The 17,600-nt window shown below is 40.5% G+C and overlaps 1 protein-coding gene across 8 annotated transcripts in view; it reads left to right on the top strand.

Moving 5' to 3' along the window:
* Positions 1-17,600, top strand: part of ESRRG (estrogen related receptor gamma) — a 382,468-nt gene that overhangs the window by 153,629 nt on the left and 211,239 nt on the right. For 3 of the 8 annotated variants that reach the window (XM_042817791.1, XM_042817801.1, XM_042817757.1), the window contains one exon: positions 8,043-8,101. The exons of 4 other annotated variants lie outside the window; for them this stretch is intronic. The gene's annotated coding sequence lies outside the window, so the exon portion shown is untranslated. Of the gene's footprint in view, positions 1-8,042; positions 8,102-8,122; positions 8,197-17,600 lie in introns of those variants that run through there. One more of the 8 variants, XM_042817780.1, reaches the window with a different exon arrangement.

Here is a 17,600-nt window from a genome sequence, read left to right as displayed (position 1 = left end):
TTTTTTTTTTTTGCCAAGATCTCTGTCTGAGTTTTTCCAACTGCCCCTCTCCCTGTTATTATTCTTCAAGACATTCAGAAATAGTGCTGTACTGTGGGCTGGAAGAAATGTCAAGACACAAGATGTCAGTCAATTCTCAAAGGAGAATTGAACCGAAGGGTCGCTCTTGCATTTCTTCCGTTCTCCTGCAGGATAAGGACGAGCTAAAAGTGTAGAACTTAGGAGAAAGAGGTCCATATTTTGAAACAATGAGTTTAAAGAAGATGTCTGGGACTATATCCCCAGATATCTCATCCATACAGATTTTGCAGTAGCTAAGGATGATGCTCAGTGAACCTTTTGGTGATTCAGAGAATGGAGCTGTCTTTGTGTTAATAAGGTTTGGTACATTAGCAGAACACTCAGGTTTGTCTTCTCTGAGGGCTCACAAAGGATAAACGTGAATGTACAAAAAGGCTTTTGGCCGGAAATACTTTTGTGATCTTAGCATAAATAGGAGGAGAATTGGTCTGGCATTTCACTTGAATTAACATGTTAGCAACACATTGTGCATTTGTCAAGAGAAGGCCGTTTCTGCTGTTGGTTTGGGTCTGCGTAAGGTGTGTTGCTCATACGTAAGTGTCTGACCTTGCCTTTTCTCCTCGTGCTTTCCTCTTGATATGAATTGAATAGGTAGGTAGATATATGTGCTTCTGGTCAGCCAGATTGGCGCTTGAGGTGATACAGTCCTGCACAAGGAAAGTATAACCTTAGGCTTACAGTGCTGGCTGCAGCAGAAGAGATGTGTTTGGTCCCTAAAAGCTGCCTAAACAGCCTCCAGAGTATTGATAGTGGTGGTCTTCTCTCCTTGCATTTGGAAAGTTCCTGGCGTAGGAGGATCCTGTCTGCATCAAGAGGGGGCTGCTGAACAATAAATAAGAGCCTTAGCTAGAGATTCCTAGAAAATAATGAGCAGGTTTCAAAAAATAACACCTCTCTACCTAACTTGTTTTACGTTACAGTATTTGAATCTCTCCTTGAAAGTATTTGAACAAGATTTTGAATGTTCTCCTTGAAATTGCATCCACAGAGTAAGAATGGCAGTTTGTGCTGCAGTACTATCTTAATGAACTAATGTGCAAAATGAAGTCCAAAAATATTTACGTGCATATTGCCTGTGAGGGTGTTACACCTACCTAACTTAGCTGTTTTCACAAGCAATTTGGAAGGAAGCTCACTTGGCCATATTCACGCTTGGTACAAACAGAATCAACTTTCCTGATCAGAGTGAAGTTGTATCCTCTGCCAGCCCCAAATTTATCTCTGAGACTTTCAGATAAACAGTAGTCTCACGCTCTGTTCATTCAACAACAATACAAAGCTCTTTTATGAGGGGAGAAATACAAAGTAACGTAGGTAAGCCTGTAATTACTTTGGCTGTAGAACAAACACCACGTTTCTTCCTGCTTGTAAGGACCTAACCTTCTGAAGGGAGAGTGGGTTCTGAGATATCTCCAGCACTGTTAATGTTCCTGCAGCAGCTGCCTTTCCAAGCACATCTTATTCAGCACAGAATGCTTCGGAGTTACTCCACTGTGTGGAGGGAGAGGCAGTATTTCATAGCCTGTGGCTCTGCCTTTCTGGGCAATTGATTTGGAGACACAGACATTGTCTAGGGTGTTTTGGTTTTTTTTTTTTTTTTTTTTTTTTTTTTTTTTTTTTTTTTTTTTTTTTTTTTTGCACGGGGCTGTGCTGTAAGTGCGTCACTTCCCATCTGTTTAATTGGGTGACACTTCTGTGCTGCTTTATCCCCAGATCCCCAGACAGAAAGTTGATCCATGTTTTTGCTACAAGGTTGGAAATTGAAGTTGAGCTTGTGGTGAAGCAGATATATTGGCTTCCCATGCTTTGAAGACAAATGAAGTCTCATCCATTGCTGCTACACCAGTATGCCAGTGCTGTTTCAGACTGCTTTGGGTTAGGGTCTCAGTTTGCCCTTCCTTCCTAATGGGGTCCCTTGGTGGTGAATGCCATCAGAGTGCAGGATGGATGAGGTGCCCTAAGGACCTGCAGCAGGCTTGCCTTTTAAGCAGTGCCTCGCTGAACTGTGAACTGGGGCTTTCTTGAAGCACTGCACGAGGATATGAATTCAACTCAGGGACAAAAAAGGGAACAAATACCACAGTGTTTGTACAGCAGTGTCTGTCAGTTAGAAAGCGCATGCTACTCAGTGGCATTATCAATATGCATCTAAAATTATTTTCTTGTGTTGTCTCAAGTACTTCTCAGGGGCTCTTTGTTCTTTCTCCCTCTGGAATGGGCTGAGAATGGTGGCTGGTGCTCTGCTTCAGCTGCTGTCAGACAGGCTTGCAGATGAATTAATTGCATCCTCACTAATGACCGGTGGCCCCCTTGCTGCCAGGGAAATGACTCCTCTGCCTGTGTGGACCACAGTGGGCCAGCTTCATTTGGTGGGATAACATGCATAGAAATACCAAGTGGAGAAGTTGGCTTTTGGGGTGGGGATATACTCTTTGGGTCTGCAATCCAGCTTGAGTATGTGAGTTTCTTTCCTTGCATGCAGCACTGTTTCTAGTTCCCAAGTTGCGCTCACATTGAACTTTATCTGTGTAGTTTGTTGGATGCTATTACAAAAGAGTAGGACAAGAGTCTCATGCAGTAGAGCAATAGTCATTCTGTTTTGTGTGTTGTAATAGCTCATGTGTGTCGGGGTGTGAGGCTGAGCAAGTGTCTCAAACAGCTGATTTGAATTTCAGCATTGAGCCCAGCTGCTCCCCTGCACTCTGCTCAGCAATTTGGGCAGCAGTGGCCTCAGATAAAGAGGAATCACAGACAGACTTCTGCTGTGAGGGGTGAGCACTCCCTGCCCTTGTCTTTTCCCTTCCAGATTTTTGTTCTCCTTTTTAAAATCTCCTTCTCCCAACTTGTAGTGTGGGAGGACACCTTCCTGTGAGATCTCCAGGAGTGTGCTACATACTCATCAACCTGGTTCTCCTGTTTGATTGTACTGTCTTTTCTGCCTTGTCTTACAAAGCCCATGCTGCCTTGAGTAGCTGTGGATGTACCAGTAAATGTGTGTTACAAGTGAAAAGTGAAACAGAGATGTCTTCACCCAAGATTCGGGAGTGGTAGGAAGTGACCTCTTACACTTCTGTTTTTTAGATCTTTAAGACCTCAGCCACCCTAAATCTACTGTCCCTGTAAAAAACTGCATTTTAAAAGGCTTTAGGAGGCTTGCTGACCTTGCAACCTACTTTGTGAGGAGTCTGCACCCACAGCTATTAAACAAAATTAATTTCAGCACTTTTAAATTGTTAATCTTGCAAAAGACAACTTGCTTGCTCTCCAGTGATCCCACAGGTCGTCATTCTGTGAGCTGCAAGCCATCACCAGGGTTCATGGCTCTGAACATCATCAGTCTGCTCATGGTCTCCCAAATGCCTTGCAAAATTAATTCCTTTGCCCTCTGCGTTGCCTCCCCTGGCAGCCCTGAGCTCTGGGAACTTGGCGAGCTCTTGGTACATAGTGGCTGCACCTCAGGTTACTCTCTTTTTAAGGTTACTCCATCCTAAATCAGTGCTTCTGGTCCTCAACTCACTGTGATGAACTCTGGGCAGCAGGACATTAATTCAGTAGGAAATGACAGTTTTAATGTTCAGAGCGTTAGCTTTTCTGTTGCAAGGGCGATGCCTCTTGTAAGTTAAGTTTCTCCATCCCCACGGGGCAGATGTTTTACCAGCTGCTAATTTATTTTGTATCCTTTTATGTGTATTTTTTCTGCTTGGGCGTGAAACTTGGAAATGCTGCCTTTTTCCCTTCTCATGGTGATACGTGTGAGCCCACTGGGGGTGGGGGAGGATGTGCATGCTATATCTGGTATTATCGTGCCTGCTCCTTCTACCTCTTTTGTCTCTGCCACTCAAGCCAATTTCAGCTATCCGCCGCCTCTCATTTGGGATAATAGCCTCTCTTTTTACTGTTGTCTTGTCATGTTTGATTCGGCAGCACAAGGGTTTTAAATTAGCCAAAACGTTTGCATGCTGGGCTTCCTCTGCTGCCACTACCAGTTGTGGATCCACTAAACCACTTGATACTGAAATTGATGATTGCTCGGAAGGAATAAGAAATTGTTGGTGGCTACCGGGAAGATTCATTCATGCCGAGCCCCTTTTAAGCAACACAGGGAGAGGGAGAAAGAGATTTCCTTTATTTCCCCACTGCCTGACTGGTGGCTGCATTGTGCCTGTGCCAGGCTCCTGCTGAGTGATTACAGCCTTGGTAGGCTGTATAGTTCCTGTGATTTCAAAATAAAAACAGAAGGGAAAAAAAAAAACCAAAAAAAACCAACATCCAGGGAAGTAAGATGGGATAAAGCTCTAAGGACTCACAGCTAAATTCTGTAACATAGAATTGTTGCATTTTCACTCATTGGCCACTTTTCTCTTTTTTGCTTTCAGTGCATTCTTTTCTCTGACTAGATGTTTCACCCAGCAGAAAACTTGCTGTATTGACCCATTTGGGTTGGTGACAACCAACCACAGCTGGGTGACAAATGACCTGTCTTCAATGGGCTTGAAATAACTGAGAATACATCCCTGAAACATCCTGCACCCCAAAATGCCTTTTACATGTTTATATTACTGGTTAAAGATGTAGGAAGCCACAGATTATAAGGGAAAAGAGGAAATCAGTGCTTGACCAACTGTCTGTACAGAACAAAACAATGGAAGCCATAGAATTAAATGTGAATGACTAGGCACCATGCTAGGGCTGTGCTTATATTTTACAGCTGTAAATAATCACATACAAAAAGTGAAACATTTATTTTCTCCTTTCTGTTGAGTTTCTTTTTGGCTTTCTTCTGGAATATTCCAGTGCTGCTTTCCTCACCAGTGGGTTATGGAGATAATTGGTAACTCAGGTGGCCGAGTGGTCAGAGAAGGTCTCTGAGAGTCCCACATACAATGGGTCAGATTTCCAAAGACAAATACTACCTGAAAGAGATTAGTAACAGTTGTAATTAAAAAAAAAAAAAAAAGTACCTCTATTAGACATGGAGGTGAGCTCACAGCCATTAAGAAGTGTGGTTTCAAAATTTACAGTTCATTATATAGTGTCTCAAGCAATACTCTAAATATATCACAGGCAGGGATACGATTGCATGGCATCCAAGCCAACAAAGATGTTCTCATTTGATCTAACATTATTAGTAGTAATATTCTGGCACTTTCTTTCCTGATTACGAAGCCACATGTTCTCTTGCATAAGATGCCCTTTTTCTGCTTACAAAATATATATATATTAAAAATCACCTTGTAAGTTTGATGTTAGTATATCACTTTATTTCTCCCTCATATGTAATAAATCATGCAGAAATCATGTGAATGACTAAAGCTCTAAAAATACAAGCCTAACGGGGAATCTCTGGAGGCCAGCAATGGAGTGCTGCTGTGCAAGGCTGGTGCCGTGGGTTTCTGTTTTTTGCCAATTAACAGCAGATTGAGAAGTCGGGCGATGGGTTTTAGTCCTGTTATCTGTCTCTAACTGCCCTGCTGCTCAGAATTGCTGATTTCTCTGTGAAATCATGACAGATGTGTTACTGGAAAACGTATTGGTTGAGTAGCTGGTGAGAGAGTTAATGCAGAGGATAATAAGTAGCTAAGGCTGTGTCCTCCAGCAGACTTTGATGTGTTTTGATAATATATGGGATGGGTCAATCTGCCCTATTAGCAAATGTAGCCAGTTTATGCTCTACATACAAACTAGAGATTTGATAAAGCACTAAATTAGTTTTCACAAGGTATTAGATGTTAGATACTTAATGGGATCATCATGCTTTTGCTACACTTGGTTAAAATGCGTTCTGTAACAGAAGCATGAGGCAGCATGACATTTCACCAGGAGAGGAAGCGTGTCTTGTGACTGAATCACGAGCCTGGGAATTATGAAGTCCAGACATTGCTTGGCTTCTCACTTACCCTCTGTGATTTACCAGTTTTCTCTTCTTGCATCTGTAGAATAGGACTGTGTCTTTTCCTTTTCCCTCTGCCTCCTTGTGAGGCTTAAGCCATCAATACTTGTGGAGTGACTTTTTTGGGGAAAGGAGGGGAGTTGTGTGTTTTATTTGTTCTGTTGTTTTGCTTATCCTTGGATGCAAAGTGTTATAAGGTGCAAGTAATCATAATTCTATGAAGTGCTTCTGCTGTAAGACTAATACCAGCCGCCTCAGAAGGCACTGGGGAATTCCCTAAACCTAGCAGCAGAGAATTTTCAGGTTTGGATACATTCAAGCAAACTTGAATAAGAAATCTTAGCAAAGCATGAAAGAAGTTAAAGGTTTTTCTTTGTTGTGCTGCCCAGCTACATCTTGCAGTTGATCTGTACCAGTTCTTATAAGGTGAGGTAACTAATACCCATAGTTCAGTGAGGCCAGAGCCAAAAATCCCTTGGTAAGATACAACACATGAGGATGATGCCCTTCCTGATGCATAGTTGCATCCATTTTACCAGTGGGGAACTCAGCAAGCAGCCTTCCTGTAACAGTGGTCAGTCTGAAATAGGTCTTGTCTGAGTGCTCCCATCACCAGTGCTTCAGTCCCTTCAGGAAGGCTGCTGCTTCAGTTAGCTGATGCCAATCTCATTAGCTTATTTCTTTGCTATCAAATAAAGGAATATAAAGGATATAAAGCAGCAAAATGACTTTTTCAGTTCTGTGTTGTCTGTCTAGTTAAATATAAACCTTAAACTGCTGACAGGAGTGTTAGTTCATAGCTAACTTCAGAAAACTGTGCTTTAAAATCCATTCAGCATTTGATATTTGTCATAAACATACGTTTTAAGTCTAATTTTTGGTTATAATTATTTTTCTAAGGGTTTACAGCTATTCTTAATTACATTGGCAGTGCATACTTTTGTTTTCTCTTAACTACTCACAAAATAGTCAGTCCCAAGTGAGCAGACTTCATGCTCCTCCCAACCCCAGAGATACGTGGCCTTTCTGTGAAATGCCATGAGTGCCACACATATCCTTCCCCCAGCACCCCCCTCCCCCACAGTCTTAAAGCACAGAAGCTGCATCCCAATATAGATCACAGTGGAAAATGACTCAAAATTACATGACGGCTTCTCCCTCATTTTGCCCCCTCTTCCTCTTCTCAGCCTGTTTCCCAGATGGGCTGTGGTAAGAGGTGTGTGGTATATGGCAATATTTTAGTTCACTATTGCTAATAATCCCTCTGCGTGTTTCATTAGTGCCTTATTTATGGGATTGCAAGAGGGCACCTGTGGTGCAGCCTCTGTTCCGGGGACTGATGTGATTTTTGGTCCTGGAGTCCCATTCCCAGCTGAGTGATGCTTTGAGCTCAGGCCCTGCATTTTAGAGCCTACAGAGCTTGGGGAGAGCATGAACTGGGATGCTGGCATAGACAAGGCTGGCTACAAGTCCTTCCCTTGTAACATCACGTGAGGCTGCACTTTGGTGGGCTGCGCTTTCCCTAATAAATTCATTTTTGAAGCCACTTGTTAGTCAGGCGCTGTGCTCTCTAACTACAACAAGGGCCCTATGTCTTGGGCATAAATTACTCTTGTGTGCCACTGTCTCTGAGCAGCCCCCCAGTTATGGATTACTTTGTTCTCGACTTGACAGGAACATAATTAGAGCTGTTGATGAAATCTACCAAATTGTTCCTCCGTGGCCTCAATGGTCAGGAAATTTGGCTGAGTCGTATTTGTCACCGACGTAAAGGCTCTAAACACTTCATATTAACTATGTTATTAATGTGCCCTCTAATCTGTCTGTGAATTGGTAACACTTGGAGTGAGCTTGTTCTCTAATAGCACCTGGTGATGAATACATTGGAATGCTGCTAAAAAGTTTCTGGAGGGTAAAAAAAGGAAATGTTAATAAAAAGTGACTATTTCTAGGCTGTTTCTTTTTATGTGTGTGTATCTTTGTTATGCGTATTTTTTTGTTTGTTTGTTTGCTTGCATTTAATGGAGATTCATTTAAGCTCTACATTGACAGACCCTTTTTTGTTCTATAGGATTTGCTGACATTTTGGCTGTTTCATTGCCAGAGGAGGCTTTGTGTGTCCCAAAGGAAGTGAGTGATCTGGCCATAACAAATCCTGCCAAAATATTTTAACACCGTTACGATTTTCTAGTGCAATGCGTAGTGAATGTGACTAGAAAAGGATGGTGAGTGATGAAGGGGATCTGCGCCCTCTCCTGTGCGCTGCTCTGGCAGAATGCACAGGCAGGAGTTGGGGTGGTGGGAGACCATGGCCAGCAGCGTGCTGCTCATCTCTCTCGTGTTTGGCTTTGGAGAGAATAAGTGTGAACTGCTGTTTTATGCCAGCCGTCCAATCTGGGTCCTGTTTCTGAACTTTTCTAGAGCCCAGGGTGGTTGGATGGGGGGGGGGGGTAGTAGTTTGTGCTAAGTAATTGTGTTTCTAGCAGCTGTGATTGTGCAGTGCATTTAAAATAAGAAAATGTGCTGTGTGCTTGCAGATCATAGAATGGCTTATGTTGGGAAGGACCTTAAAGCTCACTCAATTCCACCTCCCCAGCTCTGGCTGCCCAGGGCCCCATCCCACCTGGCCTTGAGCATCTCCAGGGATGGGGCACCACAGCTTCTCTGGGCAGGTGTGCCACTGCCTCACTGTCCTCTGAGTAAAGAAAGGTGAGAAAGATCATGGTGGCTGCCTCTCCTAGAGGGTGAAAAACCACTATCTGGTACAACAAAAACTGTCTCCTACAGAGCAATGGGCAATGCATGAGTTATAAGAACTTTGGGGTGGTTCTTAACAACGTGAACAACTGTGTTTGGGTAAAGTGCTAATGCACAAAAATGCTGAATTAAGAATTTTCATCTGTAGCATTCAGGGGATGTCAATTCTGGCAACATAATTTTTAGACCTGGCAATGTGGGAAAACACTGTTAGATCCTCGGTATATTGTCTGAACAAGCAAATTATCTTATATCTTAGTGTAGTCACTTACTTATATCAAATTTAGTAAACTCTAGCAAAAAAAAGATTTAAAAAAACAAACAAAAAAAAAAAAAAACAAAAAAAACCCAATAACCAACATGCAAAGAAACCCCGCCCTGTCTAAAGTTAGTATTTAGTGCACAATTTAAAACATAAAACCTTGAAGCAGTTGAAAATGATGGCTGCTATCTTGCAATCAGTGTTTTGTGCCCGATGTGCACCACACTGGATCAATCCTACATGGTGATGTTCTTATAGGATAAGCTCCCTTTTCTTTGGTTGTTCTGAATTCATGTACATAAGAATAAGAGAAGCAGTCAAGCACTTCTACCAGCAAGTTTTGCTGAAGGAGAGAAAGCAAATGGAAAAATAGAAAAGTTGAGAAGGGCTGCAGCTTTGGAAGCTGTTCAACATGTGCCAATTTTTTCCACCCTTACCAAAGGGTCTGCCCTTACCAAGCTGCTTGTAAGCCTGACCCATGTTGTCATATGCTGTCAGACTAACATAGGTATCTTCCAGTCTCTTACTGTTGATGATTTTTTTCTTCCCATCCTGATGTTTCTCTGTTTGTCTTTGAATGCTGAGCAGAGCTACATGTTATAGAATTGCGGAGTTGTTTGAGTTGGAATGGACTCTTAAATATTGTCTAGTCCAACTCCTTGTAAGTGTCCTCAATGAACAGGACCACCTAGATCAGATCAGGTTGCTCAGAGCCCCATCCAGCCTGAGCTTGAATGTTTCCAGAGATGAGGTATCTACCACCACTCCAGTCAACATGTGCCAGTGCCTCACCACCCTGATTGCAAAAACTTCTTTCTTCTATATAATCTAAATCTTCCCTCCTTTAGTTTAAAACCATTTCCCCTTGTCCTGTCACAACAGACTGCTAAAAATTTGTCCCCCTTTTTATTTTTAATAGCCCCTCCTTAGATACTGAAAGGTTCCAATGCTCATCTCCAAAGCTGTTGTCCATTTTTTTGCTGGGCTTACTCCAATGTCACTCCCACACAGTACCGTTCCCAGGGGCAGTGATGCTGCTACCAACGTGAGGAAAACATTAACCTGGTAGTTAGGGCTCACTTTAAGAGCTCAGCCTATGATCTTAACATTCATTAAAAAAAAAAATGGGAATCTAGTTCTTAACTTTCTCATGCAAATCAATCTATTTCTAGTAATGAGCAATTTAAGTTTTTTTTAAATATGTAGTTGCCATCTCTGGAAATCAGGATCAGAATTCAGGATGCTCAAATTAGGTGTTAGTGCATATAGATACTCTGTTGATGACTCTATTATTAGAACAAAGTAGACCAGTACTTTCCCTGTGCCTGGTTGTTTTTTTTCCCCACTGTTTTTATCTTTTCTCTTTGAGTTCATTTTGTCTGAGTTTTTCTCCTTCAGTTTTGCCCTTTAATTCATTTCTACCAAAACCATGGGGTCATGGATGGCTTTCTAAATAATTACATCATGTTACTTGCAGTGTGTTGAAAACTGAATTACACTTTCTTTTGTTGTAGCCATGTTTTTATCACTGTTCCGAGATAGCATTTTATTTGGGATATTTGTACCCAAAAGTGTGCTATATTGCTCTTCTAGTTGGACTTGATCTTTCAAATATGCATTCACTAATAAGAATTGTTCTTTAAATAAGTGAGCGCTGTATTACTAACAATAAAAAAGATACTAGTTTCTATTTATTTTCAGTTTCCTGTCAGAGCATTGTGATGTGTACTCAGTATGTCCAAATCCAACTTGCTTCACATAGTAGACCAAAGTATATCTTGAACAGAGCAACCAAGAATAACCTTAATTCTAGTTTCATTTTCTGATTAAGATTAGGGAGCAGAAATAGTTCTATAGAAAAACACCTACCTGGGGGGATGAGGGGAAGATAATATCAGAAAACTGGGCTCTGGAATATTAATTTGATTAAAACTGTGTGTTCTTCAGCATCAACTGTGGAGATCATGTGCTAGTAGACACCTGAGCTTAAAATCAGGATTCTTGAGAAATTATAAGAAACAGACATATTACTTTGTAAACTCTGAGAAAGGTTGTTTTCTTTCTCAGCTGTTTTATTTATTAAAATCTATTTATAAAATAAAGGGTATTTCAATGAAATTTCAAAGCTGTTTCCTTCAGGATCTGCATCTAGACTGAAGATTTATCACTGAGTAGTTCATATGTTCAACTGCATCTCTCCTGTGTTGTTGTTTGGTTTTTTTATTTCTAGTAAAATAGATTTTGAGGGATCTTTGTTACCAGTCTGGCTAGTGCAAATCTTTTAATAGGCTGTGCCACCAAACTCACTCAATGTGCGTACACTCATGCAGGTGTGTGCACAAGGAAACACCCTCCAGGCAGACACTCCTGCACTGTACAGACATGTGCTATAAGTTGAGTACAAAACAAATTAAAAAAAAAAAAAAGTTAAATTACAGCAGGATTTTAGCCTGCTGCTGGATGGAAAGGCTTGCTTTAAGTGCAGCATTCATGGTTCTCAGTGCAAACTTAGGGCTTGAGATGATCTGGTGTGTACTGGTGGTTTTATCCTTCTGAAAATTGCCACTGACCTGTCCTCAAGACACATAAATCCTTACTGAGTGCAGCTCAGGTACAGCAAACCGGATTTGGCAGAGAGTCCAGCTATGAAGCTGTGTGGTACTTGACCTACATGAAGTCATAACGTTTCAAAGAAAAAAATACTGTTTAAACCAACAGAATACTAATTATGACCATTTCTTTGGATGCTGGTTTCTCAGCGGAAACGTATATGGACATCAGATCATCTTTTGGCTAAGGAACGAGCACTCTAATCGTATATAATGCAGTAGCTAAGAAGGGTTTCACAAGTGTGAAGACCAAAAAGACGGACCTCAAACTGACTCTACTACAGGGCTGCTCACCAGAGGAATGCTTCTGCTCAGTGTTTTACTGAGAGTAGCGAGCTCTTCCCACAGCATTATTCACCTCTTGGGAGTTATTCAGAAAGTGCATGGTAGATGTGTTCCATCATTGATGCTTTGTTGCCTGTGGGTAGCAAGGAGCTGAAAGGGAAGTTCTTTCAGATGGAGAAATCGTACTTTACAGGACAAATGAGAGAGAGAATAATGTTCTGGTTTCAGCTTCAGAAACAGCTTTCTGAAGACTACTGTGGGCCCAGGGTGCTCATCCAGGAAAACTTGAAGCAGTCTGTTTAAACAAAAAGAAATAAAAGGGGAGTGTGAAGTTGCTTACCCCTCTCACTGTGTGGGAGCATGAGGTAGAGCTGAGGCTGAGATAAGAGTCTGCTGTTTCTCCTCATGAAGAGACTGTAAATTCAAGTTTGCAAAGATATTAAGATTTACTAAGTAAAGTCATACTTGTCAATAGCTCCTCTTGCTAGATATTTAAAGTTCAAGTGCTTGTTTGCTTTGGTTAAGTGCTCTGAAGTACTTTAAAGCATTAGCCCATTTATATAAACAAATAGAGAAACTCACTGATAGTCTTCTCAGAGTGTGTTACCCAATATTTGGTTATACTTCCTTGGGTCTGGAAAAGGATTATACTAGCAACTTCTGATATGTGTGTCTTTGTTAATGAAGTATGATATTAGATCACTTGAACAGTCATTGTCTATGTTGTACACAACCGTGAAGAAATAAAGGGAGTTAGTAGCTCAGAAAGAGATTTATAGAGAGATTTATCCTGAACTTAAGTATGGCATAAAGAGAAGAAAAAGCTGGAAGCCTCATTTTCTTTTTGAGTATTTGCAATAGATAACTACTGCTATACTTCATAGTTTGCGTCCTTCTGCTCTGCTGCCCTCTTAAAGAATCTCTTCTGGTGCAGGGGTTGTGCAGCCAAACTGGACCCCAAACCATAGGAAAATCCTGGTCACATATGCATGGACATTCCCGAAAAGAGGAGAAGCATCAATATTAAAAAAGGGATTGTGAAGGTGTTTATATGCTTCCTACATTGTTCCCTGCTAGGTCTGTAGTGCTTCCCAGCTAGCTGCACTCACGTTGGCAGCTGTTCCATAGTGACAGTGCTCTTCTCTAGGAACTGTGGCCTTGTGATCCATCTGTGGCACTGGAAGACTTAGAACATATATGCCCAACCTGCTAGATTTGTTTTGTTGTGCTTTACTTTTATGTTTTAATGAAAAATAGACTTTTTTTTTGGTATTTTTATAGCTAACTCCTTCAGCCTAAGACAATTCCTCTTCACTCGTTGTGTCTCAGTCAAGCCAAAAGGCCAACACCTTTGATACGTAAAGAAATGAGTATACTGTATACAGATTCAATTGTATAAAAATAAGCGCTGTTTGGAAGAATCACTGGACAGAAGTTATCCAGTACAGTCAAGGCAGTTTAGTTCCAGAAGCAAAGGTAAAGTGAATGCTAGCAGCGTATATTCTCCAGAAGTACATCATAAAGTCAGTGTGGAAATGTAGCTGGGTGCTGACTTCAGGCTAAAATAGCATCTGTTTTTAAGGAAGAGAATACTTTGTCCTAATAATTTTGACCTGTGTGTTTTCTGTGTTCCTCATACACTGCCTGTGAGATTCAGCAGATAGTACAAGCAAGTGGATTTAGAGCTGTTGCTAATTTAAGCTGCACTTGATAAAACACAAGTTTGAGGTATCTTACAAATCAGTGAATGTGGCATACTTTGAAGATTGCTTTTGTCAAGTTTGATTAGCTCAAAGAGAAACCTTTTCTAAATATTGGTTGTGAGATTAATCAGGCATTGTAAGACCTTGAGTTATTCCTCATCACAGGAAAACACAGTAGTGTATTATCTTGTCTGATGGCAGGAAAAATGTAACTTTTGAGGATTTAAAATTTATGCTTTAAAGATTGGACCAAAGTGAAAACTTCAAGGCCACTTTTTTTTTAGCAACTGAATTGTTATTTTCCCTATTACACTTCACTTTCCTTGTGGTGTATTCCCATATTACAAGCTGATAGTACCAACATCATTACAATGAAGGATGTTCTCATTATTGACTCCATTCTCAGTTAATTATAAGTTTGTCGTGTTTTAATGAGTAGGATTAAACTTTCATATTCCAAATATATGTCTCATGTTGCTTGCTTAGAAGCTTTCTAAAGGAGGTGGTTGAGACATTTATCTGGAGAGTGTGAACAAGGAGTAGTTTGTTTCCTTACGCTAAGAAGTGGTTACAGTTTTTACAGATGTGAGCAGAAGCAGCTTAATAGCTCTGTTTTGGAACAAACTTCTAAAATTTGGGCAAAAGCATTCTTGGTCTTTTCTAGTTTTTGGACACAGGCAAAAGCTTCCTGCACTAAAATGAAGACTCACTTGGACTGGTGTTATGTCCTGTTAATACAGGGTAGCAGAAGGAAGAATAGCCATGTGTATTTTAAGCATACTGTAATTTTCAGAGGTTGTACTTTATTCCTCTTTAATACATCTCTACCTCCTTCTACAGCCTTATTTAAAGAAAAAAAAAAATGGGGTATTTTGCATCCTATTTATTTGCCTCTCTTTTAAATATGGTAAGCTTGCAGCAAAGCCACTACCCCTCATAGTTTTCAGATTTTGTTCAATGTGTCTCTGCAGAGCATTTATCAGTCTTTCTCTCCCAAATTCATTTCATTAATAGGCACTGATTTTTTTTAATCATATTTTCTGATGCTTGTTCACCTTCTGTTTCCTCTCACAACTCCTTGCTCATGAGTACAGATCAAATACTTTCTCAGAATGCTTGTTCTTTTGTTTCTGTGCCTGTAAAATACCTAAGCAGGGTGGATATGTTCTAGTCCTGGTATTGTTGGAGTGTTCCTGCTGAGCTCAGTATGGGTGTTTGGTTGTTGTCTTTTTTTTTTCCCTCCCCAAATCTGCCAGTAATAGGTGCATATTGCTTACAGGTAGTGATAATAAGCACAGACCCTCGTAAGTAGATGTTTCTCATAATACAGGCAAATCCTGGTTTTGTGGATGCATAAATCACAGCAGGCTCTTACCAAAGAGAGCATATTCCTTACAAAAAAATAAAAGCCTTCATTAACTGTTTTATATTGCTTGTTTAATGGATATGAAATTAAAACAACAACCTTGCCATTTGAATAGCAATGTCAGCTAATACCACGTGAGCATGATTTGAAGGGGGTTGGATTAGCTTCCCCCTTGCCAGGCCCTGACATCAAGTCCTGGGCAGTAGCTGACACCGGAGGCCAAACGCAGCCCTTCTTGATCCCAAGCTTTGTACATCACTTTGGCGAGGCATGAATTTTTTCATATTGCTGTGTGTGGCTCAGTTGTGGCTTTTGCACCACTTGAAAGTAATTCAGTAGGCTCCTGCATGGCAATGGGAGCTTTATCCTCCACCCTCCCCCACTGTCGTCCATCCTCACGCATATTTCCTACGTGTATCACTATTATCATCAGCATCTGTCTTTTAACTGATGATTTATTCGTCTCCCTTTGTACAATGCTAGATCTAAAATTACCTCTGTCTAGAGATAAATGCATGATCTCAAAGATTTAATACTGGTTTCAAAATTTTATTACCAATAACTAAATATGAAATTGCTCTGAATTAACCAGTAATTATTTAGAATGAAGAAAGAAAGAGTTAAAAAAAAAAAAAAAAAATTAAATATCTTTCCCAGTCAAACTAGACCTCCTCCTTCGAACAATGCTGTTGCAGGGAGGTTTCAATGGTATGAATAAATGTATTTCTTTTAACACTTTTGTTTAAAATGCTATTGTTTCATCTGAGGTGTGAGGAAATGTGCTAACCTTGTCAATGTGGGTGCAGTAGAGCAGAAATGATAACTGTATATACTTTTAACAAAAATACAGTGTGTGTATGTGTGCGTGTGTGTGAGAGAAAGAGAGAGACAACTTATTTAAATCCTGAATACAGTCAGACCTCATATGCATTGTTTAAAAAAAAAAAAAAAAAAGCCCTAAAGAATTGCATATGGATTAGGGGGATGAATATTCTATTATTTCAGTCTGTTCTGCTGATCTTCTTATTGTGACTTTGCGCTTCAGAAATCTGCCAGGAATTTGGCTTTGCTGTACTAGGCAGTAATTTTAAATGTGTATCAAGCACTTGATAGTGTATGATTTGCGTGCTGTTGCATTCCCATTCCCTAAATTTTCCACCAATTTATTACTTTTTTCATACTGTTTTAATATTTCAGGATGATGAATATATACAGCATCATTAAAGGTAAATAAAAAATGCATGAAATTAAAAAATGGAATATTAGATGTTTCTTTGCTGTAATCCCTAGGTCCAATAGGAATGAAATGTCTCTGTTCTGTCAAGTAATCCCTAAACATGATTAGGGACCTTGTAGTTTCCACATAGCCCACATAATATTTGTATCGTATAAGCCTATTTATGTAAGGTTTGAGTAAAAGTTGTTATTAGAAGACCTATAAACCTATTTTACAATTCAAAAAGATATTCTTGCCTCTTAATCTCTCTACTTTTATTATTTTGCTGGAGTTGATGGCAATACGTCCTTAATTCATTTTTCAGTATTCTGTTACATCTTTTGGATACTTATGCCGTGCATTAACGATCCCAGTGTAATGTGTTTTAAGGCAGAGAACTGAGTTCAATAGTTCATCTACTTGTGTAGCCTTTCTTGCAATCTGAGTTGGAAGGGACATGCACTTCAGTTGAGGCCCTTCCTTTGACATCCAGGTCTAATCTGAACAGGAGATCAGGAGATGTAGGGGATGTTCTTCTGATTTTGGGGAAGAGGAGGTGGAAAGAACGAGAGAGGGGGATAATTTTCTGTTTAATTCATGTTATATCAGTAACATTGGATGCTCTGGCAGCAACTCAGGATGTTTTGGAAGTCAGCTTCTGATTTGACTGCTCAGTAGGACAGCTATAGGATAAGAAGGCTACAAAGAAGAAAAACATGGGGAAAGTTATGAGTGGCGAACAAGAAGAGAGAGACTGTGGGTGTTGATGTTATTCTGGTAACTGCTGATGCAGGAGATGTCACAACCCAGGACCTCCTGTCCCTCTGTGCCTTCATTCTGAGCAGGAGGCTGTTGTGGGCCCATCTCGTAAGCTGCTGGGCTGAGCACGTCACTGTTAGGGGTGCTCCAGCTTCATGGTAGCACAAGAAGGAGCAATAATGACTTGAATAAAAACAGTAACTTCTGTGGTTTGAACAGGCCTTTGCAAGAGCAATACTTTCAAACGATATCAGGGGTCAGTTGTGGTAATCTGATGTTTCCCATAAGGGAATTTGAGACTATATAAACCTTGGGATACCTGCTCAAAAACCCCTGTAGAAATACATCTGTACTTCTCTGACATTGCACTGAAATGTTACTCTTATTTCATTTTTTAGCTGTTAGGGTGGCATTTTAGCAATAGCTCTATTCTTGTATTTATGAACTGAGAGAAGCAAAACTGCTCACTGCTGAGCCCAGGGATCCTCTTCCAGGAAAACTGAGATCAATAACTGTTATCAAGCCTACATTTATAGGGAGTGTTAAATGACCACAAAGTCCTGATGTTCATCAATTAATATGGTGTGCTTATTACTGTGCTGTGCCCCCCTCCTTCCCAACCCAACCTGCTGTAGTCAGAACTTTTGATCTTTGCTATCATTTTAAGCAGTC

The sequence above is a fragment of the Centrocercus urophasianus genome, unplaced genomic scaffold (assembly GCF_019232065.1).
Source record: "Centrocercus urophasianus isolate 14NV4802_14NV808 unplaced genomic scaffold, USGS_Curo_1.0 seq_10, whole genome shotgun sequence".
Taxonomy (NCBI): Eukaryota; Metazoa; Chordata; class Aves; order Galliformes; family Phasianidae; genus Centrocercus; species Centrocercus urophasianus.
The sequence above is the reverse complement of the archived record's forward strand: the minus strand, read 5'-3'. Positions and strand labels throughout refer to the sequence as shown.